Source organism: Rattus norvegicus, chromosome 3 (assembly GCF_036323735.1).
Source record: "Rattus norvegicus strain BN/NHsdMcwi chromosome 3, GRCr8, whole genome shotgun sequence".
Classification (NCBI taxonomy): Eukaryota; Metazoa; Chordata; class Mammalia; order Rodentia; family Muridae; genus Rattus; species Rattus norvegicus.
The window spans coordinates 148896476-148920459 of NC_086021.1; the positions used below are offsets into that span (position 1 = coordinate 148896476).

A 23984-nucleotide genomic window follows, 5' to 3' on the forward strand; every position below is an offset into this window, starting at 1 on the left:
GATTGCTGATATTTGGTGCCAGTGTTACAGTTAAAGTATAAATTCATGCTATCCTGGAGGAATATCGTGTAAATACCTTGGACATAGTGATTATATCAGGTTCAGGAAACAAGGTTGGCTTTTTAGAAACCTCACCTCAAAATACCAGTACTCTCTGGTCTTACTTACAAATAAGTTTTCTCGACAGTGCTTTTATAACTTTTTAGAAATTTTCTAGCAAGGCAAAGATACTTCTTAATAGTCTGCTAAGAGTAGCAGTGCTCAGGATATGTGCTTTTTCATTGCTATTTTCAAGGTCTAATTATTTTCTCTGTGTTTGGGCAAGAGAACGTAATGAGGAAAGAAGACATTAGACACCATTAGACACCAGTGAGCCAGGAACAGGGTTTTCTTCATTTCAGCCAGGAGCTAGGTTTCCCAGCATAACTGCACTAGTGGCTAAGTTCTTTCTGAAGGCTTCCTTTCTGATAGGTCACATAAAGCATAAAGGAAGTCTGCACGACTCTAGTGATCTTCAAGGCAAAGGAAAGACCAGAAATACACAAGTATTGCTTCTAGCATGTACCGTTAAGAGTTCATTAACCTTAAAGTGTCATTGCTCTGCACACTAGCACTGTATGAGGTCACGGGTACCTGATGATCTATCCAGGTGTTATGCTGCCCTTAACACTGTGCTTCTCTGACCTTCAGTTTCTCTGGACGACTGTGTGCTACGCAGCATGCACACACGAGTGCACACACACGCAAACAAAACTAAACAAACTCTTTCAAATCAAGACTTTATACCACCTGCAGCTATTAGCAGGCCAAGGAAATACAAACTTTTGACTCTAGAGAAGAGTGGTTCCTTGTCTGTAAAAGTCCATGTTACTAAGGAAATGCCACATCATGTGTGTGTGTGTACTTTTCACTGATGAAAATGTACAGTACATGGTAAGAAGAAACCAAGGGCTTTCAGGATCTCTCATGTGTCTCCATAAATGTATTTTTCACCTTTTCACCTCTATTAGGTTAAAGTCTGAGCCTTGTTGGGATTTGGACCAAGGCCTGTATCTCTAAAGACTATTTATATAAGCATACAGTGACCCTATTATACTTTATTCCATAAACCTCTACCAAGCTTGTGGTGTTGATTACAAATGATTATACGTTTCCATAAATAAACCATCCTGGAGTCCTGGCATATAGGTTAGTGCTGTTTTCGATACCTAGTATGTGTGTGGCCCTGAGTTTTCTCCTTAGAGCTGTTTTTAAAAAGGGAGAAGGAACAAAAACAAACAAAACAAAACTAAGGCTTATTCTGGAATTTTGAAAACACCTTTCTTCATTTCAACCTTTGGAGAGTCTAAAAGCAAGCAAGAGATTGGGTTACCTCTGTGATCACATGGACAATTAATTCTACTAGGCAAATCATAGTCACAATGAGTTCCTGATATCCAGCTAGGCAGCCTTCATGTTGGCTCACAGAACTTAGCCAAATGTGTGTGGGAGAGAGAAAGGTGCATATTGCTATGGCTTTTCCACAGTGTCTATTAATTGAATGAAGAACAGAGGCTAATCAAACCCACCAGGAACCCACCAGGAAAGATGACCATGAGAAAAATAACCCTTGATGTCTCTAATATTAAGGGGCAGGAATTTCCTATAGGCAAAATGCATGTTCACTGCTCCTTTAGTATACAATCGAGAGGTCACAGGGGACCAGTGTATGTGATGATCCATTTCTTGAGGGTTCTAACAACCTGACATGAGTAGTTCAATATATTTGACCGTCAGTTTCCATAGCTGCATAATTTAGAGTGAGGATGAAAGAGACAATGAAAGGGACCTCAGTATGCTGACTGGACTAATACAGATATATCATTACTGTCATCATTGTCATTGTCATTGTCAGTAGTAATAGTAATAAGGCCACGTGCAGCAAAGACATTGACATAGCTGGCCTCAAGAATTGTATCGGAGTCAGATCCTGGGATTTCTACTGGGATTTTAATCATATTCACATGATCAACCTGAGAAATCTCTCTTTAATAGTTGAAGATTTTTTTTCTTGTTTTATAGCAAGATTTTGGGGTGCAACTATACGTTTTGTAATCATTCTATTTGAAACACTGGCTGTAATACACATACAAGGGTGTGCATATTCCTAATGAGACTGGATGTTTTGCCAACCACACACATTTATTTATTTATTTATTTATTTATTTATTTATTTATTTAGTAGCCAGCAGCCAGTTGAGATGCTGTACATTCCTCCATTTACTACCTTTCCGCAAGGAAGAGTGTCCAGGGCTCAGAGATTAGTTCTGCTTGCTTTTGGAATTCATATAAATAGACCCTTAAAGTTGTAGCTATTTATATCTCAGCTCTTTGAGTCAACATTATGCATTCGAGGTTCCGTGTTTTGCCTATGGCAGTAGTTTCATTTTTAGTGCTACTCATATTCTGCTGTATGATGATACCCGTTCATTTTCCTGTTAGTAGACGCTAGCAGTTTCTAGCTTATAGAGATTCCGTAAGCACTCTTATGCATGCCTTTCGGATGCCTTTGGGCATACAAATGGGTAAATTTTGCTGAACATCTACCTAGTTTTTAGGCGATTAGATATGTCATAATATACAGGTGTTTAACATCTTATTCAAAGTATGAATGTTAATTTATATACCAAACTAGTGGTATCTTGGGGTATTCTAAATTATCTCCTACTTACCAAGAATTTTTCCTTATTCACTATGATATTTTAAAAATGACCAGGTGAGCAGACTACAGCTTTTGAATGGGCTGTACCTTGGTGTCAAGAGACCCTGTAGAGATGTCTGGTTGCAGGGCTTGACCTGTGATGTGAGTGAGAGACTATGAAGCTGTAAGCTTGCTTCTGTTTCATGCCTTGATACATTATGATGGCTGTCTCAACAGCTGTGAATTTATTTATCTTTTTAACGCTTTCTTGGAAATTGACACTAGTTTGAAAGTAGCCAGATTCATAGAGACCACACAAGTTAAGAAGAGGAATATTAGATAACACAAATATGGGCTTTGGTGGCGCCAGAGAACAAAGAAGGAAAAAAAACTTATTAGGTAACTAGTGGACCCAAGCGTGAAATTCAGTAATACGCTGTTTAAACATAAAAGGCAAAGAAAAACTTGTTTGAAATTGTAGATGTGTCTGACAGTCAACGTAAGGAATGTGTCTGTTTTCACACTGATATACTCTATACCAAAAGAAGTTTCAACTTATCAAGGTGGCTTCCAATTTCTTCTCCAAAGAGAAGAAAATAGGTTGTGAATATAGGATCTTGTATTAATTCAAACCATTCCCAACCCTCTGTATTTTGAAGAAAGTTGAGCTAAAACCACAAAGTTTTGGGACTGAGTAGAAGCTCTGATAATGGATGGAGTAGCCACTAAGCTTGGAATCTCATTCATGCCCCATTCTGTCCTGAATCCCTGCCAGCTGTCATTTGGCCATCAAATTTCCCCCTAGACTGGCACTGGAGGTGATGAGCAATGTGTTCATATTCCCAAATTTGCAAATGGCAGCCATTTTCAAGCAAAGGTTTATCTGAAGCATTATTGCCTCTCATTACCAGCGAGACATAAAAGTGAGGCTCTGTGCTTTGGCAGTAAACAGCAGGCAAGCCATAATGATGTCACAAATGCACCTTAAATTTTTCTGATGTTAGTTAGTGAGGTGGTAGTCCTGACTGCCACATGGCTTTTTCACCTCTGCTGCAATGAAACAGCAAGCAAAACTTAGATCAATCCTCAACTTCATTGCCCACCCTGGTCCCTAGCCATCTCTCTTCTTCTTGTTTATGTTTTAAGCCACCCCCGTCCTTTTAGCGGCCTTCTGTAAAATGGATTCTCAAGTTGTTCATAATTTTTGACCAAGGTAAATACTCAGCCCAGATCAAATGTGAGTATGGGTGGTTCTCAGGCAGGGAGAGAAAGTGTGGAGTTCATGACACTCTAGGGGAAGTTTAGTGCAACCGGTACTTTCTCATCCCACTGGGTTCCTGTAAGAACTTTTAGCACCTTGCTTTGCAACAAGCACTCAAAGTGATTTGGAGTGCATCTTTTAAACTTCCTGTCTTTGCCCTATTACATAGGCTTAAGGTCAATTAAGTGGATCATTTAGGTGTTCAGTCCCTTGTTAATATCTACTGCTATACGCGAATGCTGGTGTAGGAACAGTAATTAAATGATCACACAACCCAAGGGATCATCTAGTGGTTGAATATCAAAAAGTCAAACCTGACTGGCTGGGTGGCTCAGCATGGAGAAGCACCCGCCTCCCAGACCCACCAATGTGAGTGTGTCCCCGGGATCTACACAGAGGTGGAAGGGGTAACTGACTTGAAAATGTTATTCTCTGACCTTTATATGTGCACCGTGACATGTAAAAATTATCCATTAAAAATTAAAAGAAGCCAAATCTAGGTATGCCAAACTAAGTCAAGAAGAGCTAGGGGGAAATAAACGAATTCACAGCACTGTTCCTTTTCATTTATTCAAAAATTCATGTTTATCTGTGAGATAATAACAAGAAAAATAAAGTTCACTTACTAAACAGGCTCCATTCCACTGTCAAACCCAATGCATACGAGTCAGCTTCAGTTTAGAAAAGCTTATGAGTGGGAGAAAAAGCCATCAGATGTGTTCCAGCGACAATCATCATTAGGTGTCCTCATTCCAAGCCCAGAGCATACGTACAGCAGTCTGCTGCTGACAGGATGTCCATAGTAATTTACTTCTCCTTCGAAGACAGAATTGTCACTATCTAATCTGCCATCCTCAATATTGGCTTCAGCTTTCTTTAATTACATATAAATAATGTTCTCCCTGTTAAACACATTGTACCTGTCACCTTTCAGAACACCCATACAATGATTGTATTGGTCTTCGTGTAGTTACAGACCCACATATTAAGATCACATTTATGTTTCCTCTGACTGCTACACATAAGCCATAAGGTGTTTCTGGACTTCTCTGTCTGTGAAGACCTTTCCTCAGCATGATGTTCAAGCCAAGCTGGCAGTACAAGGTGTTCAATGATCTAGAAACAGCTTCACTGCTCTCTGCTACTCACAGTGGAATTTAACTGGGAAATTCAAGCTGAAGTGTACACTATAAGTCAATTTCCTTATTATTGATTGGCATTGATGAAGACTTGATGAGAATAAAATCTGACTTGCTCAAATTTTCCTTAACAAACAAAATATATAGTAGGTCAATAAATAATAGGTTGCTACAACCCGAACTAATCATCACATTCTCTTTATTTGTTAGAAGCTCACTACTTTACCTTCTCCAGATCTTCTACTTTAAATCTATATAGCCTCATTAATCACAATCCTGTTTGCCTACTGTATCCAGGATATACTTACATTGCTTATATTTTGAGTACCTATGATTCAGAAATTCCACGAGCAACTTGCAGGCTGTTTGTGCTGTGGGGCCAGGCCCTCTTACATAGCCAGTCGACCTCATTCACTCTCCACCTTAATTCTGTAAGGTGTCTACCACTGTTGCCTTTTACAGATGGATACTGAGGCTCAGAAGAGACTGAGTCATGGATCTAATATTACACTTGAAAATCCAATCAAATTGGAGTTTGTTATCAAAAGTTCCCAACAGTAAAGAGGCCTTTGGAAAGAGCTTAATTTTCCCTTTGAAATAGGCAGCTTTTTTCTTTCTTCCATGTTCATGTGGGCCTCTTTGCCTGCAGGGAAAAAAATAAGAGGAAGTTAAAACTAGCATGATTTATAATGTAAATACCAGTGAATTAATACTGATGAAGAAATGCATGGGTACTCACAGTAACATGAGGATAGGTTAGCCGGTCGAAATCTATTCAGACCCTGGTGATTGACTATTTTCACAGAACCTAGAATATAGAAACTTATTTCCAAGATAATATAACTTTATCAGTTAACTTAAAACTAAAGTGTTTTAAAAGGTAATGTTTAATGAAAGTCTTTCTAAAGTACTCTCTAGACACTTTATAGATCCATTCAGAAAACCCAAGGGCGTCATTTGAAAATGCTGAATCTTATGCAATACACTTCCTCTGCATTGGTGTTAAGTTTTCTTCTCTCCATGTTACTTTCTCTGTTTGGATCATCTTAATTCTTCCTTTAGTCCTGCTCTTCTGGTGTGCTGAAATGGAGATACCACACACTTCGAATCTGAGAAGAGCAGCAAACTGACTAGAGTGACTGGAGTTGTTAATAGTAAGTGTTGGTGATTGACTTTGTGACAAAAAAGTTCCATAACTTTGGATTACTCAGTTATTTAAACACCACATTGGTCACTACATATAAATCCCAATGTAATAAAATGGTGGTAATATTTCTAGCAAGAAGACGAAGAAAAAAAGGAAGAGGGAGAAGAAGAAGAAGAACAACAACAACAAGAAGAAGAAGAACAAGAAGAAGAACAACAAGAACAACAAGAACAAGAAGAACAAGAAGAACAAGAACAAGAACAAGAAGAAGAACAACAAGAAGAACAACAAGAAGAAGAAGAACAAGAAGAACAAGAAGAACAAGAACAAGAAGAAGAAGAAAAAGAAGAAGAAGAACAACAAGAAGAAGAACAACAAGAAGAAGAAGAACAAGAAGAACAAGAAGAACAAGAACAAGAAGAAGAACAAGAACAAGAACAAGAACAAGAAGAAGAACAAGAAGAAGAACAACAAGAAGAAGAAGAACAAGAAGAACAAGTACAAGAAGAAGAAGAAGAAAAAGAAGAACAAGAAGAACAAGAAGAAGAACAAGAACAAGAAGAAGAACAAGAAGAAGAAGAAGAACAAGAACAAGAAGAAGAACAAGAACAAGAAGAACAAGAAGAAGAACAAGAAGAACAACAAGAACAACAACAACAGCAACAGCAACAACAGCAACAACCACTGAAACAGTAGCAACAACATAAAAACAACAGAAAGAAGTAAACAGAAAACAATATGAATACTTCTTTATAGCATTAATTTATCTTGTCCCGAGTGGTGCCATCTCCTCAGATGCTCACAATGGTCTGAGTAATATTTGCTGCTTTAGCGGATGCCTATATCCAAGCCACACATCTGGCTGATTACTTGCAAACATAACACAAAGACCACTTCCTTCACAACTGTTTTGGATGACTTTGAATGGCATTTGTTTCAGAGCTGTTTGTGAGGTTATTAGAAGCCATGAAGCCACCTCAAGCTGGCTTCTTTCTCTCCTAAGTTCTCCTCCTTCACTTGCACCATACCTGTTTCCCTCAAGATCATTTCCTCAGAAATCTCCTGAGCTTCACTCTCAATCCCTAGAAAACCAGTCTTCCACAGCACTTTGTGCAAATCATTAGGACTTCTGCTGAGGGAAAATTATGGTCTAGTTTAAAACACAGAGCACAGTAATGCATACTATAAGGAAGTGAACCTGCAGGGCGAATGAATATGTCCAGTTCTGAGTGCTCGTCTTTTTCCTAATCCAAGGAGAGTTGTGAGAAATGGGGTAGGCAAGAATGGCATCTCAGGAAAGTTTACAAGTGTTCTTTTCTTCCGCTCAATACAGACATAGCGTTGCATAATTCAACAGAACTGTGTTAAATCTTCGTATGTGTTCTAACAGTGCATAAGTATTAAAGGGATCACATTCATTGCCATTTCTTACTGAATCCCCTTTTGATTAGTATGCATACCACAGAACTACAAGCTGTGTCTGCTGCAGCACAGCCCTGTTCAACTGAGGCCGTTACCTTGGTATGTTAGGTAGCATTCACTTTAAGAAATGGACACTCATCTCAATCAACAGTGCTTTGCCATGATCTGCCTCGGTTATTCCTTCTGATATGTGTGATACTCTATCATCTTCACTCTTCATGGTCTATTCTCTTAATTTTGTTTTCTCTCTCTTCACATGGATCATGATTTTCAAAGAAAGTGCTGAAGATTCATGGCGATAGCACCATCTCGGTGATTTCTCCTCTTCTTAGAGTCCTACACGTGTGTCTTAACACCCTGTCATCACCTAGTCTAGCTGACTTCAGTTGTGAATCTCTAATAATAGACTGAGGGTTTGTTTTTTTTTTTTAAAGGATTTGAGGTTAGATAGTTTGTGAGGGAGCTGTTCCAAGTCAGGAGAAAAAGGATGGAGTAGTGAAGGAGAGAAAGTCAGTTTTCAAGCAATTTACTGGAAATTTACACACCTTGGTGACCAGAGCTTAATCTAGCGGGCAACTTTAGTAGTCCTCGTGAAACATATACCTAACCTCTATGGAAGTATGGCCTACACATTCCCCATCTTTGAAGTCATGTCTGCATACTTTTTTTCTGTCTTAGAGGGATTGGAGGTTAGATCCCTTTGTGTGGTTGTTTTCCCACTTTTGTATTTGTGTAGCGGCGCCTCTCCAAAATCCTCCTTTTCCAAGATGCTTCACACATCCCTTTCTGCTGATTATGACTCTTAATCTAATTTAGCCTCATCTCAGCACTCCTCTTAATATCCCTTTTATTAAAGTTTTTTTCAGACAGAGTGAAGCATTGGTTCCAACTGCTATGGAATCTACTACAGTGCTTCACACAGAGTGGACATTTGATAATTTAATGCTTGTTGAATTAAACTGAACGATTAAAATCCCAAGTAAGTTGGAAAAGGGTGCTGTTGGAGGGGAGTCAGATTGGGTTACCTGGATAGGAAAACACGCGCTCAATTTTTCTACCAGCTCGGACCCAAGCTGTCATTAAAATTAAAGTCTTTTATTACATGCTTTCATTGTTGCTGAAATAATAGTCCCCGTGCCTCGGAGCAGTAGAGGGAAGCTGCTCTTAGTTATAATTCTGTGACATCAGGCATCAAGCAGTTGGGAAATTGCATGTGCTGGTAATATAACTTAACATACAGTCTATCATTACAAATGAGAACATAAGGCCTAGGGGTAGGGTTGTTCTGTGACATACTTTTCTGAGAAGGAAGAAAATTCAACTACAAATTTTCATAAAAAGCATTTCCAACTTGGAACAAAGCAGACTGCATACATTTTAGTTGTCTTCTCCGCCATGGCAGTACAGTTCTGCCTAGTACCATGCTACTCTCTCTCTTCTCTCCCCATGCTGTTTCTCACGGCTCCACAACCCACACATCCACATACTTATATGCAGAAATCAGACTAGGACCAATGGAATCGCTTTTTAAGAATTCTGAACTGATGCTGGTTCTTGCTCTGAAGGTGAGTGCTTCTGTCTAACCCTATCAATCCCTGTGTTTATACATTCTTGTTTAAGTGATCGTGGAGACCTCCATTAAGTGGAATTAAGAAAAAGAAGAAGTGTCTCATTCTGCTGGGATGAACTCAAATGAGCCATATTCCAAGGCCTCCTGAGACTTCTATCAGAGGTGCTATGAGGCCATCCTCTTCAAACTATCTCTCATATGTAGCCTTGTAGCCCACATGCTGGGACTTATATCATTGTATATACAATGATATAAGTATATTCTAACAGTGAAAGCTTCCCTAAATAGCTTCAACTTAAACTGATGTAGAAGTGTTTAAATTTTTCTTATTGAGGTGGTGTTTTCTTTTCTTTTCTCTTTTTGCTTATTTTATTATTATATATTATCTTCATGCTGAGATAAAGCCTCTCTTTGTGGCCTAGTCTAGCCTCAAACTCAATTTATGATCTTCTTAACTCTCTACTACGTTAGAGATGACATTTAATTATAACCCCAGGCTGCTTCTGTCAATCATCATCACCATCACCACCACCACCACCACCACCATCATCATCATCATCACTATCATTAAATATTATCCAAACAAAAGTTAGATCATACCTTACATGAGAAATCCAGTGCTGTTAGAAATCTAGGATTCCTTGTTGTATTTGATAATACCTGACTTCCATCTTTGGTATTAACTTGTGGTCATAGATGACATTGTGGAACTCTGGCAGTCCCTTGTGCGTTCAAGACAGACAGGTGGCTGAGTTTAAGAGCAATAAACCTTCACTTAATCTTCAAACTTTGAAGAACTTACCTTGCCACTGCATTCAAAACTTTTCTCTTCTATCTAAGATGCCTTTACCTTGGTGGCTCCTTGTTTAGTTATGTGTGTTTTGCTGTTTTGTATTAGTGGTAGTAATAAAGAGGTCATATTGTTGTTAGTTTTAATTATTTTGTGGAGTTCAATCCCAGAGATATATGCTAGGGAGATGCTCAACTGTTGACAAAGGGTTCTCTTTTTTAAGAAAGTAAAGACGATCACATTTTCAGCCGTCAAAGAAAACACACACATAATGCTTTCTATTTGATGCTTACATAATTGCACACAGAAAGAGTTGTGAGAAGATGCCTTCCATGGCTAAAAAGTCTCCATGTGGTCAAGACACTGTTTGGGTCACTCAGAAGAAATCACACTATGAAAGTAGGCTGTTAATTTTTGAAGTACTCACGTCTTGTCTTGAGACACTGTGTGTTTTCCCAGCATGTGGAATAAAAAACACTAGCTATTCATGTCAGACCAAGTCAAGATAGCACAAGCTATTTATTAACAAGACTTACACCCTTCTTAATAGCATTGGTTATTTCCTCCCTGAGGGAGAGGTTGGCCTCAAGGAAGTTGTCATTATTTTCTTTGTCTGGCTTAGAGTGTCTTTGTTCATGCTTAACTTCTAAGAGAAGGTGAGTTGAATTCACTTTTAAACCTGTAGGGACTAATTTTCAGAACAAGACAAAAGACACTTGTAGTGGTTTCATTGGAAGTGAGGGAGACCAGGGGAACAGGAAGTGAGAACTTGAACTTGCTGCTTGTGTGTATGTAAACTAGAATAGATCCTGTCTCAGGAGGGCTCTGGTCCCTGTCATAATATTTTAGAGGAATATTTACAAGCTCTTGGGCAGACAGCCCGTTCCTCTGCCTTAGTTTAAAGTTACCTTTTTCCTCCACTTCATTGTTGAATACAGTTTTTGAACTCCCAGATTACCACAGTTGTCCCACCTGTCCTGGAAAGCCCCCAGATAAATGTTTTGCAATACAGATAGCCACACAGTGTAGTAGCTGAGATAGGTTGGAGAAGCAGTGCATTGTAAGGGCCTGAGTGACAAAATCACAGGTTCTTTCCAAGGAGGTAAAGGACTCACTTGGATATCTGGTTTTGATCTCTAGCCCTGTACTTATGACACCAAGCATATTTGATTTGCCATCTGTAATAAGCTGTGACTGTTACAGACTGTTGGAGTCAAAGTTAAATGTTTACTGAGGTTATAGTCCATACTTTTTAACAATCTTTTTGAAACATCATCATCTGCTTTTTTCCAAATATGTTTTTTACATTTCAAATGTGATTCTTACAAATAGTTGTCATCTAATAAGCAGAAAAGGGTAAGAAAAAAGTGTAAACAGTCATTTATGCCACACTCTGATTTCTCCTTAAGGGTATGTAGAAAAGATCTTTGGTCATCCTTAAAGAGCCTAGAGTCTCCTCAACTCCTAGGGAAAGTGCAAAGCTCAAAGCTAGCTTGCTAGGAGATCTGTAACATGAGGTCAAAGCAAAGATACAAGTCACTCTCACATCTTCAGGATGAGTGAAATAAGGTTTACTAAGGAGACTATGCCCTGGCATCCTTCCATGATCTCACTTGAAACAAAAGCCTGGCTGACCTTATCATCCTCTACATCCAGGAGATTTCAGTTACAAGTGAGGCTGTCTACAGAGCAAGGACTATAGACATAACACAGCTCTCTGTTTCTCTTTCAAAGCAGACACCGATTTTCTCTCACCATTGAGCTCCCATTGGAACTTCACATTTTCTGGAGTCTGGTTTATTTGCGTGGGAGAGGCAGGGGTATCACTCTACCCTGCTTGGAAAGGATTTAGGTTGATTGTTTGAAAATAATTTTTTGTAAATGATTCAGATTCTATGCTATGACAACCTTGAAATCCATGAATAGAGGCCATTAGTTGGGAATAATATAGCAATACTCCAAGATTTCTTTAATATATCTTGGCTTTGTTACCTACTTTATAAAATATTTACCTAAAGTGCTTTTGCAGAATGTTTACTCTAGCCTATTTTATGACAATTCAAGTCCAAGAATTATAAACTATGTGCTTTCTAAATATGGAAACACCATAGAACATAAAAAAGTAAGGAACCTTTACTCATGTGGAAAGACATACAAGCATATATTTATTTTCTGATTAGTTTTTGACAATTCGATGCAGACTTAGACATATGCAAGGAGGGAATGTTAATTGAGATCATTTCTATAAGATTGGCCTCTAGGCAAGACTGTGGGAACATTTTTTTAAATTAATGATTAATGCCGGAGCACCCAGCTAACTCTTCATAGAGCATCTCTGAGCAGGTGGTCCTGGGTTATATAAGAAACTGTTTGTGGAGCCATGATGAGAAAGCAGTAAAAACTATTTCACTGTGCCTTTAATTTCAGTACCTGCCTTGAATTCCTACAAGTTTCCTCAGTGATCAAGTGCGACCTGAGAGTTATAAAATGAAATAAACCCTTTCCTCCGCAAGTAGCTTTGGTCATGGTGTTTTATCATAGTAATAGAGAATCTATCTAACTCAGGCAGTTAACTATCAAAGAATGTATCTGCATCCTGTATCTTTCTATGAAATAACTCAAATCTGTCATTTGGGTTGAATGAAATGGCTCATTAAGTCCAACCCTTTAACATGTAATCTCTTTCTAAAACCTCATGTGTCTGTCATAATTTCACATGTCTAAATCCCAGTACAAAACTACCCATATGAACAACCAAGACAGCATTGCTTCTCCAGAGGCCAGCAACCATATTGCTGTAGGTCCCAAGAAAAGCCAGTTAAACTGAGGCACAAGAACTTTAAACTAGCAACTGTGAATATGTTCAAGGACCTTAAGGAGGAGTGTAAATAAATGCCTTAATAAGGTCTATAAAAACATAAGTAGTTGAATGAAATAATAAAAGCAATTCAAGAAATGAAAGTAGAATTTAAGGAAGAAATTGAACCACTAAAGAGAACACAGTCTGAAATAACTCAAATCTGTCATTTGGGTTGAATGAAATGGCTCATTAAGTCCAACTCTTTAATATCTAATCTCTTTCTAAAATCTCATCAACTGACAACCAAGACCCAATACAATGGAGGCATTTCATATTCAATCCATATCACACTCTTCAAGATCTAACTTGGGGAGCTATTTATTATCATAGAATCATGGTCCATGTGTCTGTCACATCTAATTCATTAGAATACTAGTTTTGTATTGTATCACCCTGGGTTAGTTCATGAATACAAAATTATTGATTTGAATTGGTTCGCCTAAATTGTGATCACACAGACATATATTAATATAGAAATTATATCCCCAACACACACACACACACACACACACACACACACACACACACACACACACTTCTACTGTATCCTAAGTATCTTATTCCTGTTCCTTACTAGGTTGCTTCTGTTCTTGATGATTACATTGCATTCATTATTTTGACCTGAATAAATAAATAAAGCTGTTTATCTGGGTATGAGAAAAAAATTGATGATCTGCCAGAAATCCTCTTGTCTACCATATAAAGCTTTTCCATCAAAAAAAGAGAGAATGAATGAATAAATAAATAAATATATAAATAAAAGAAAAAGCAGACATGTAAGCAGGGTTTTCACCTTCATGCACCACACAACTGTGGAATCATTAGAGCAAAACACCTGCACCTGGAAACACTTCTGTAGGTGCAGATGCAGTGAAGACCTGAGATGTTACTTGAATACTAGTAACCTCATATCCCTGAGTTACAGCAATGTCCTAGGTTTATTGTCCTATTGAAAATCCCATTTGCTTCCTCAATTTCATTTGTTTTATCTCCACAGCTCTGTCCTACTCCTCAGATGGGCCTCTTACTTATTATAATGGTGCACATACTGAGCTGTAGCCACAAAGCTTTCTGCTTTTGCAACAGAAATGTTTGTTTTATTAATAAATGTCGACATCACAACAGTACAAAATAAAGTAGGTTTGCTTTTGAAGAAAGTGTTTTCTTCAGCTATCCATAGGACAAGTGCCTACTGAGCACATATTTATGTAATGTGTCATTCTGTATTTCTTGTGGCAAGGGATAGAGGGATGAGATCTGCTTGGTGTAAAGAAGTAGTCCTGAAGATGTGGGCTAAAAATTTACTTGGTCATGTACTAGCATGACCATGATTTGGGACTGTATCTTCTATCATTTATTCATAGGTGTGTGTGTGTGTGTGTGTGTGTGTGTGTGTGTGTGTGTGTGTGTGTGTAAGTTAGAGGGATTTGGAAATAATAACCATGGTGTTAGCTAATTGTTTTAATTACAAGTTAAATATTTGGCATTCTTCATAGGTACTCAATAAAAGCATTGTGACATCAGTAATGTCTTTTATTACATAAAAACTAGTACCATTGTATGCACATTAATATATAAGACCCTGACTTTATTAAGAGTTCTTGTTATATTGGTAAAGAACATACCTAGAGGGGAAAATGTTTGAAGTAATTTATTAAATATGCAAATGCTTTATTTTGTTCCTCATAGAATATTTTCTGGTTATGGTTTCTTGTATTACTTTACCATAAATGAGTCTGTCAGTCTAGTTCTTTATCATCCTATCTTGTAAGAAAGCAGTTGCTTTGATTCTGAGGCCATATTGATCTATATTGAAAATTTCAGGCCTGCCAAGGCTATGCACATTGAGATCCTTAAAAACAAACAAATAAATAAACAAACAAATAAACAAAAAACAGCAAGGAAAGAGACATAAGAAGTATGGTTTATCAAATGTTAGAATCACAGAGAAACAGAGAAAGGAATCTAGAAACAGGTTTAGATCACCAGCAGCTGATGCTAAATAACTCATTGTTCAAAATTGGTTCTTTCAGAGCTGGGTCCCTCAAGTTAGTACCACTGTGGGGTGCAGCATGACTTACTGTAGAAATATCCCAAACTGGAAAGTAGCAGCTGAAGCTGGTGCTCCTGTGGCAGATAGCTGTGGCTCCTCCATGTTGATAGCGAGGATGAATTAAGAAGAAAACTGTCATGTTTTTCTTCCTCTTACTACAAATTTATTTTAGTTTTTTTATTGACAAACCTACCAAAAACAAACAAACAAACAAACCAGCTTTTAGAATGTAACATCACAGTCCCAGCTCTAGAACCACACAGTCCTACCTCTAGAACCACATATTCCCAGCCCTAGAAGTACACAGCCCAGCTCTAGAACCACACAGTCCCAGCTCTAGAACCACACAGTCCTACCTCTAGAACCACATATTCCCAGCCCTAGAACTACACAGCCAAGCTCTAGAACTTCACAGTCCCAGCTCTAGAACCACACTAGAAACACATATTCCCAGCCCTAGAACTACACAGCCCAGCTCTAGAACCACATAGTCCCAGCTCTAGAACCACACAGTCCTACCTCTAGAACCACATATTCCCAGCTCTGGAACTACACAGCCCAGCTCTAGAACCTCACAGTTCCATCTCTAGGACCACACAGTTCCACCTCTAGAACCACACAGTCCAAGTTCTAGAACCACACAGTCCCAGCTCTAGGACCATAAAGTCTCAGCTCTAGAACCACACGGTCCCAGCTCTAGAACTACACAGTCCCAGATCTAACACTACACAAAAGGTATGAAAGAGTGAAACTGGTTCTGAGGAATAGTCTCAGCATTCAGAGGGCAGACATCCTAGTGGAGGGAAGGGTATGACAGTGAAAGGTTAAGAGATGCTATAAAGGAAAAGAAAAGCTCTGCTCATTTTGAGTTTGTTTTAGCATATACCAATGTGGTTTTCAAGAGACATATTTGAGAAGGAAAGAAATAAGTGGGCATGTGACATACATTTTGAATAGGAACCAGAAAAGACAACATTCTTTTAGAATGATTTTTCAAGGTTTTAAAAATAATCACCATAAAACACCACAATAACTAGTGCACACTAAAGAAAGAAAATAATTTCTTTTCAATGGATAGGAGTTTTCAGAGTGGAAGGACCTGCTACAGTACAGTAGCATTGGGCTTTTATTTTTAAAAAGGAATCAGAAGTGGTTTTAAATATGGGAGTTATTTAAAGCAAGTTCATAACTTAATGGTTTCTCTGGTCACTAGGTAATAGATTTTAAGTTAGAATTGAACAGATATTACTAGAAGAAAATCTAGATGGAGGCCATAATGATAATGATTTGAGATAATGCTTTGGCTGTGCATCTGGACTGGGTCTCTGATGACTTAGGCACAGAGGTTCATTTGCGGAGTTGCATAGGAAGAGGAATCATGAATGGTCCCCATAGATAGATGAAGTCACTAAGTGGATATCAATGTCATTATGAATTTGACAAAAACAAATAGAAGATGAACACTTAGAAAATAAAACAAAACAAAAATGAAGCTATTTTTTTTATTTAAAATAGCTAGGAGACTTTGAAGTAATTATGGATCAGAAAGACAGTCGAATATCCAAGTAGTAATAGAATGGAAGGCAGTTATTGCTGCTTAGATCTACTAGTCTTTTAAAGATAATCCTATTGTTTATAACCTGGTTAAGCAGTAACCCAGGAAGGATTCATTTAGGAGGATTCTATGTATGAAAGAGAAACTTCAACATGTAGAGGACTAGGGTGGTGGGATAAGTAACTGATTCTGCCAGAAGACTGGAAGAGAAGCTTTTGTGTAGCCTTCTGAAACTCTGTGAAGAGGTTTTGAATGAATAAAGGACTTAACTATCTAATAGGACGCAGGTGGCTCGAAGTGAAATCCAAGTGGATCGATAAATAGAAGTGTGTCCACCGAATATGGGCACATGGGATTTGCCCTGACCTTGACATGAACAGAGTCGCTTATCAGCAGTTCTAGGAGCACGTAGTCATTCTGCATTCTATGAGCCGTAGATACTTGATAGGAAAGAATAGAAATCACCACAGTTTTTTGTCCAGATGAGGGGAAACTGGCTGCTGACTTACCATATTTTCTGTTAAGGGATAATATTTGATATAAGTGGCTCTGAAAGGTTTTCTGCCTCTCTGTGATTGGAATCTGTGACTGGAAATTGATCCAGCATGATAACAAGAATGCTGTCTACCGATTTAATCTTTTTCTCTGTAGGGCACTCACTGAACATGACGGCCAGGAATCCATTCAGTGCAGTGGGGCTAGGGAAAATAGTAGCATCCGTTATAGGAAAAGCAGGTAATGCTTCACCAAAGTAGGCAGTATCTGCTCAGAATATCAGTGTCTGCTTTTTAAAAAATTCTCATCTGTATTAAATGTCAGTAAAGTAACCAGAACTAAAGAATCAAGTTAAATTTGTTTATTCATGTGTACTTCAAAGCCAAAGTTTGTGAATGTTACTGAAGTACTTCCATTTGTCTTAAGTTTCTTCTGCCCCCATCTCACCTCTACCTTGGGCCATAGATATTGATATCCTTCTATATGCTACAGGGCTGAACTATAAGAATGAAACATGCCTTTGATGTCTTTATCAGGATCTATAATAGATGCTGTATGTATCTTTAATGTATGGCATTAGATTTTAAAAAAAGCAGTAATTTGTGAAGTTTATTTCCTTTAAATACAGTTCCTTTCAACCAAGCTTGGAGATATTGCCAGTATCGGTAAGCTCTTCATCGCTGTAATACAATTTCTGATATAAACAACTTTGAAATGGGAACAATTCATTTTGGGTCACTTTATAGAGGTTTAGCCCTGTCAATCTAGGCCTGAAGTGAAACCCAGTATGCTCTTGTCGGAAGCATGTGATCAGGGACACCAGGAAACAGTGAGAAATGAAGAGCTGGAGTACCATCTCCTTTAGAGATGCCCCATGACTTAACTTCCTTCAGCTATAGGACCGTGCAAGCTACATTTGACTTAAATTTCCTCTTAGTCACCTCCTCTAGATTCAAGCTGTCTAGAATCTGTCTAGAGGATGTTTTGCTAAGCCCCTGTCTCTCCATTTGTTCCTTTTAATGGTATTATTGAGTAAATCAACTCAAAAGACTTGACCCTCATCCTTCCATGACCAATCTGTCACTGCCTTTCCATTCAGTCCTCGCCTGGACTATCTGCCTTTTAAATGGCCTTTATAATTTTGTTCAGTTCATTCTCTAGATGAGAGACATTGTTATTTTCAAAATCGAAGCATATCGTTCCTGTTGAATATGTTTTAATAGCCAGTCATTGTTACTGGAATATTGGACCAAAATCTTTAAATGAATTTACCAAATCTAAAGATCTGATCCCAGTGTTGCTCTCCGGCCTCAGCCTCTAAGACTCTGTGTCCTCTCTCTTTTGTTTTTATATTCCCTTTGAACCTCAGAGCCTTCACATGTACTAATTCAACCTAATCATGTCCTTCCTTCTCCATTCTTAGCTAGTTAATCCTTGTTTAATTGCTACCTCATGCAGTCACGGGGTTCTTCTCATCCCTGTGTTGAGCTGGCTATCATTCTTTGACAGCTATAGATGTTTACCCATATTTGATGACACAAAGGGTAGTTGATTGCTAGCTGTCTCCCACTAAAGGGTATGGAATCCACAAGGACCTGCAATGATCCTACCCCTGTTAAACTTATGCCCAGCAATTATAGCCACAAGGAAGAGTACAGTGGGTATTTGGTAGTGAATGAATGAATAAATGATCTTAAGAGAGCCTCGAGCTGATTTAGGTCACATAGCCTGTTCAATAAATGGGACCAACCTTGTAGTAAAGATTGCATGGTAAGGTTGGTGGATTTTAAGATTTAGATTGGTTAAGTTGATTTTCTACTAGTTTTATAAATTAGCTTGTAATTTATAATGTCAAACTGTGGAACTCTGTGGAAAATTAAATTTTTTAGATGGTACACAGTATTTCTTGATACTTGTTAAAAATCATGGCTTCTAGGGTTAGTAACTTGCAAAACTCACTCATGAACTTTGTTCCATCTGTTTGAAATAAATGGAGTATACAGTAAACTTGGGACTTGGATGTCAGCTATGGATTTGGGGTAAACACAGCTCTCCAATAAATACATGAATGGGAATCTGGCTCTTTTCGTCTATGTACTTAGCTTTGAAATTTTCTATAATTACTCAGTTAAGATTTTCCGCAGTAGTTTTGGAGCCTAACTCTAATTTAAGCAGGTGATTGTTTTTCTATTGATAGCTAAAATTCTCTGCTAGTTGAATGTCATTCTTAATCATGTGACTGTGTAGCAGTTTCTGCATTCTTTTAAAGTCGACCCTTTTTATTAATTAATTTTGAGATAGTCTTGTGTAGCTGAGGCTAGCTTTAAACTCTCTATGTGACCGAGAGTGGCCTTGAGCTGTTGATCCTCTTGTCCTCTACTTCTAAACATTGGGAGCTTCTAATTTTTGCATCAGTCAGTAGCAGATATTACTCATATTCCATTGACACTTACTACATTGTGAGTACGCAATAAACATTAATCATGCTAATCCAAGTGTAATTTATCATTTTGAAAGTAAAGTGATTTGAGTTTCTGTCTGATAAATCCTATCATTTCTTTTAAGAATTGTTTGTCTTAGGTTGATACATGGTTACAGCCCCACAAATGAGAATAGATGACTATGAGAACTTCTGCTTTGACAGTTTAGAAATAATGACACATTTGTAAATGTGCTGTTGATTCTCCAAGTTAATTTTTAATTGTGATAAGAATTAATTAAGTACGCTAAGAAATGCTATCATTTTCATTAATCATGTAAGAATGTATTTATTCAGCCAGATTTTCTAAAGTAGAAAGTATTAATGGGGAAATATAAAGGTTATACATGTTTGTTATATTGAAATATAAGTAAATTGGTTGTTTATAATATATTTTGGTATGTTCTTTAATAGAATGTCTTCTCCTTTAACATTTTACCTAAAAGAAGTTGTTGGTGAGGGGCCCTTTGTACAATTATAGAAAAAATAACAAAAAATTAGTAATTTAATGTTACTTGATCCTGTGAAAATACTTCATTTGTATAAATACATTTCTGATGAGATTTTGATTTTGAAGAAATTGTGTCATTTTTTTCCCTGTATTGCAAATCAACTTGACAAAGCTCTGACTTATTAACATTTTAATTTAGAAAATCCCAGCATAATCTTAATATTAAAATAAGAAGAAATGATAGTAGTTTTGATTGTCATTGTGACCCTGTTAGCAGGAGCTAGAGCATACCAATTTGGGTGCTTTTGCAAATTATGTTTTCTTTTAGGAAATTGCTTGAAATCATGTTCCAGTTTCTTCTCCCACTCCACTTTAATCTTAGCATAGAGAATGTTCAGTGTTGCATCGACAGTGAAAATGTCACCTTCATTACGTGCTTGTGTTCCTTCTTTACATATAGAAAACACCATGCATGGGAGCACTGTGGTATGTTTAAAGCAAGTTTGAAGTAATAGTTTAAATGTCTTTTCATGTTTCCAGTCCACTGGGTGGATGGGCTCTCTGGAGGGGAGTGGCAGTAAGCAACACCAGGACACTTTTCTAGATAGTTGCAGAGACCTCTCTACCTGGCTTAGAATCTCACCCGGGGCCCTGTTTGTTGATATAGTTGCAACAAAAAGCCATTAGCTTACTAGGTCACGGGGTTAATGGAAAAAAATATTCTTGTCTTCCTATCATCCTGCACCATTTTCCTGGGAGCTGAGGGGAGATAATGCTCCTCTCCCCCAGCTTTCTCACCGCAGTTTAAAAAATGGTGGCTCCGTGTTTCTGTAACTAAATAAAAGATTAAATGCCAGTATGGAAAGCTTTAGAATCGCACTTGGTCAGGATGACAGTTAAGCAAGTGTTCCATCACGGTCACCTTTGCTGAGGTCACTGTCAAGAATCTGGTAATAAGAGCTGGGAGTAAGGTACTTAGAGATTTCTCCATCTCTGTGTACTAAGGTTTGTCTTTACATCTCATTGTAGACAAATGGGTTATCTTACATGAAAAGGCAAGACGTCTTCAAAAATCTCTACAGGAAAGAATCAAACCTACTCTGCTAGTGCCAAAAATTTCTCTTTGTAAGAGAAAAATATACTCAAAACAGTGCTCCCCAATTCCAGGTGTTCTAGAGATAAAAATTATATAAATTAATGCTTGCATGAAGGAATTCACATTAAAATTATGTCGGTGATTTTTAGATAAAATCATAGATGGAATTAATTTGCCTAGATTTTACCAGCTAATTTTTTTCTTCACAGAGAATACGTTGTTTGGCCTAAGTCTAAATGTCGTGTACCTGTTGATTTCACATGTTATAGTGTAATTAAAGAATTTCTGCAAGCTCTTTTTGTCTAACATAATGATTCCATTGGGGAATACTCCACAGCATTCAACCCATTAGAAGATTGCCTAGATCAAATAAAGTAAGTCTGAAGATCTAAAGCATGCTTTTCAATACTTTGCCAGTGTGTTGATGCCCCTGTTTGAAAGCTAGCATTGCTGTATAATGTGGAAGGTAATACCAGACACCGATCCAGTTTCCTTGAGATGCTTTGGCAGATGGACTAAAAGTGCCTTCATGGGGAGTGACCCTCTTAGGAGGTAGGTAGCCTTGTTGCAAAATGTGTGGCATTGTTGGAGGGGATCACTAAGGGGTAGGCTTTGAGATTTCAGAAGTTCAAGCCAGGCCTGTCTGGATGTAAAACTCTTAGTTCCTTCTGAAATGGCAAGCTAGTCTCAATTGCTTTGTTTTACAAGAGTTGCCATGCTCAGAATCTACTAGCCTGGGCTCACAGGGATACATAACGACTGAGTCAACAATTAGGGAACCTGCATGGGTCTGACCTAGAAACTGCATATATGCTATGGTTGTATAACTTGGTCTTCTTGTGGGACTCCTAACCAAGAGAGCAGGGGCTGTCTCTGACTCTTTGGCCTACTTTTGCTATCTGTTTCCTCCTACTATATTACTTTATCCAGCCTCAATATGAAGAGCGATGCCTAGTTTTATTGCAACATTATATGCCATGTTTAATGTCATTGGAAGCCCTGCTGTTTTCTGAAGAAAGATGGAGGAAAAGGAGACCTAGGGTAGAAGGAAGGTTGGGGAGAGATTCGGAGAAGAGAGAGGAGCAACTATGGTTGGGATATAATATATAAAAGAAGAATAAGTAAATTAATAAAGAGTTGACATGTTCATGGCATTTCTTTACAGCATTAGAAACCCAAACTAAGGCAGATGCATTGAACTGAATAACAACAGCCTACTTAGTCTTGTAGAGTTTTGCCTAAACCACCAGTTATTCTGGTTTAATTTGATGCAACTTGGGTGGTAGTTTTCGGTAATTTTGCTAATTCAATGTGCCACAATAGTCAACACACACAGACACATGGTCATAGTCCTCTGTTTTGCCCATGATTTAGCTTGACAATGTGCATGAGTTTTCTCTCAACTCAATGTTTACAAAAAGGAAATGTTTAGCCCACAATTTTCTAATTCTATTGAAATTCTAGCCCATCTGTTAAAAGTAATTGCAAAAATGAAGCTGGTGGAAAACATTTCTATCAGTCTGATCATTTTTTCTTTCAGATTGATTTAAGCCCACATGTCCATGCAACAAACCACTGTTAATAAACTATGATAAGCACCTTGTTGTCCACAGAGCTTAGTAACCAGAGGGGCTGGCCCCTGAAAAAGCTTCTCTCTTCTGTGGCCTTGGTATCTCTAACCCATGCCTTAGTCGCATGAGTCCCTGAATCTTATACTCTTTAGCTCAACTTTTTTCTTTAATATTTATGGTGATCACAGTATAGATTTTTTTATATTAATCTGTGAGTACTTGCACAAATTTCCCTTAGGGTTTTTCCTGGAAACATTAAAAAAACTCACTGTATAATCTTTATTTTAATTATTTTCACATGGGATTTTTTTCATACAGTGTTATAGTTATATATAGTTGTATATATTGGCCATTTGCTAAGGCATCTTTTAAAAGTATTTCCATTGGAAAAAACAAGCATATTTCCCAATGATCAATAATAAAGTCAGTTTGGCAGTACATTGTTATAAGATATCTATTGTTTTATCTTTATTATAATAAAGTGACTGACATGGAATGCTCTAGCAGCCCTGTTATACTCTGGAAACATAAGGTAAAAGGCACAAACGGAAGTGCAGGTGCTTGATTAAAGTTCAGTATCACTGAACTTTCTCTTCACTATCACTGGCTTTCCCTTCTGTTTTTGTAAGTTTTGTTTGTTTGTTTGGTTGGTTGTTGGGTTAGTTTTTATTTTTAACATGGGCATTTCCAGAACATGAAATCTTTGTGACTTGTCTCTTCAAGTTTCACCTTCCAAGTTCCAGTGGATCTATATCAGTGGCCTCGAGGGCTTCATGTAATTAAGTGCCAGGAACATCAGAAACAGAGGATAATTAATTATATATGCCTCTATGAAATTACCACACTTGCCAGTGCTTGACAAGGGCATCCCACCAACTATGGCCTCCTGTGTGCTGACCTGAGCGCCTTTGTTTCAGAATGAATGGCTCTAGTTCACTACTGGGAGATTCTGAACTAAAAACCAGGACAGAAAGACTTCCACACAGCTTTCTCATACTTCTAGACATCTTCACATTAATAGAGTTTCCTACTTATTGTCAACACTATCACTAATGGGAGAATTAAAGATCCTGGGGCACCTTGTAGCAGCTATTAAATCTTCCCATCTGCTATGTAACTAGAGCAGGAAGTTCAGAGACAAACAGAAGTGCCATTACCTCTATCAGATTCCCTAGCACATGCCATGAATATGTGGATGTGTCCAATTAGTGCCTTAGAGTGCCAATAGAGTCTTGCCCCTATTAGTTTATATGCATAGATGCTGCATACTTTGGGTATTCTTATGAGTGTAAAGTTTGGCAACTTCTTTTGAAATAAAAATACACGCTGTATACACCTGTAATAAAGTAAATAATGAGGTGTCCAACTTACATTTTCTGACATTCTTGCAAATTTGACAGATGAATCTCTCTTTT

General features: G+C 37.8%; 1 protein-coding gene and 1 long non-coding RNA gene across 8 annotated transcripts in view; both read left to right on the forward strand.

The window, feature by feature from the left end:
- Macrod2 (mono-ADP ribosylhydrolase 2) overlaps nt 1–23984 on the forward strand; it is a 2017257-nt gene that overhangs the window by 722655 nt on the left and 1270618 nt on the right. The gene's annotated exons all lie outside the window — the stretch shown is intronic.
- The window catches only part of LOC134486164 (uncharacterized), a 223289-nt gene that overhangs the window by 25758 nt on the left and 173547 nt on the right, over nt 1–23984 (forward strand). The window contains exon 2 of the long non-coding RNA XR_010064918.1: nt 1–23984. This exon is cut by the window's left edge and continues 13849 nt beyond it; it is cut by the window's right edge and continues 173547 nt beyond it. This is a non-coding gene — a long non-coding RNA (uncharacterized LOC134486164).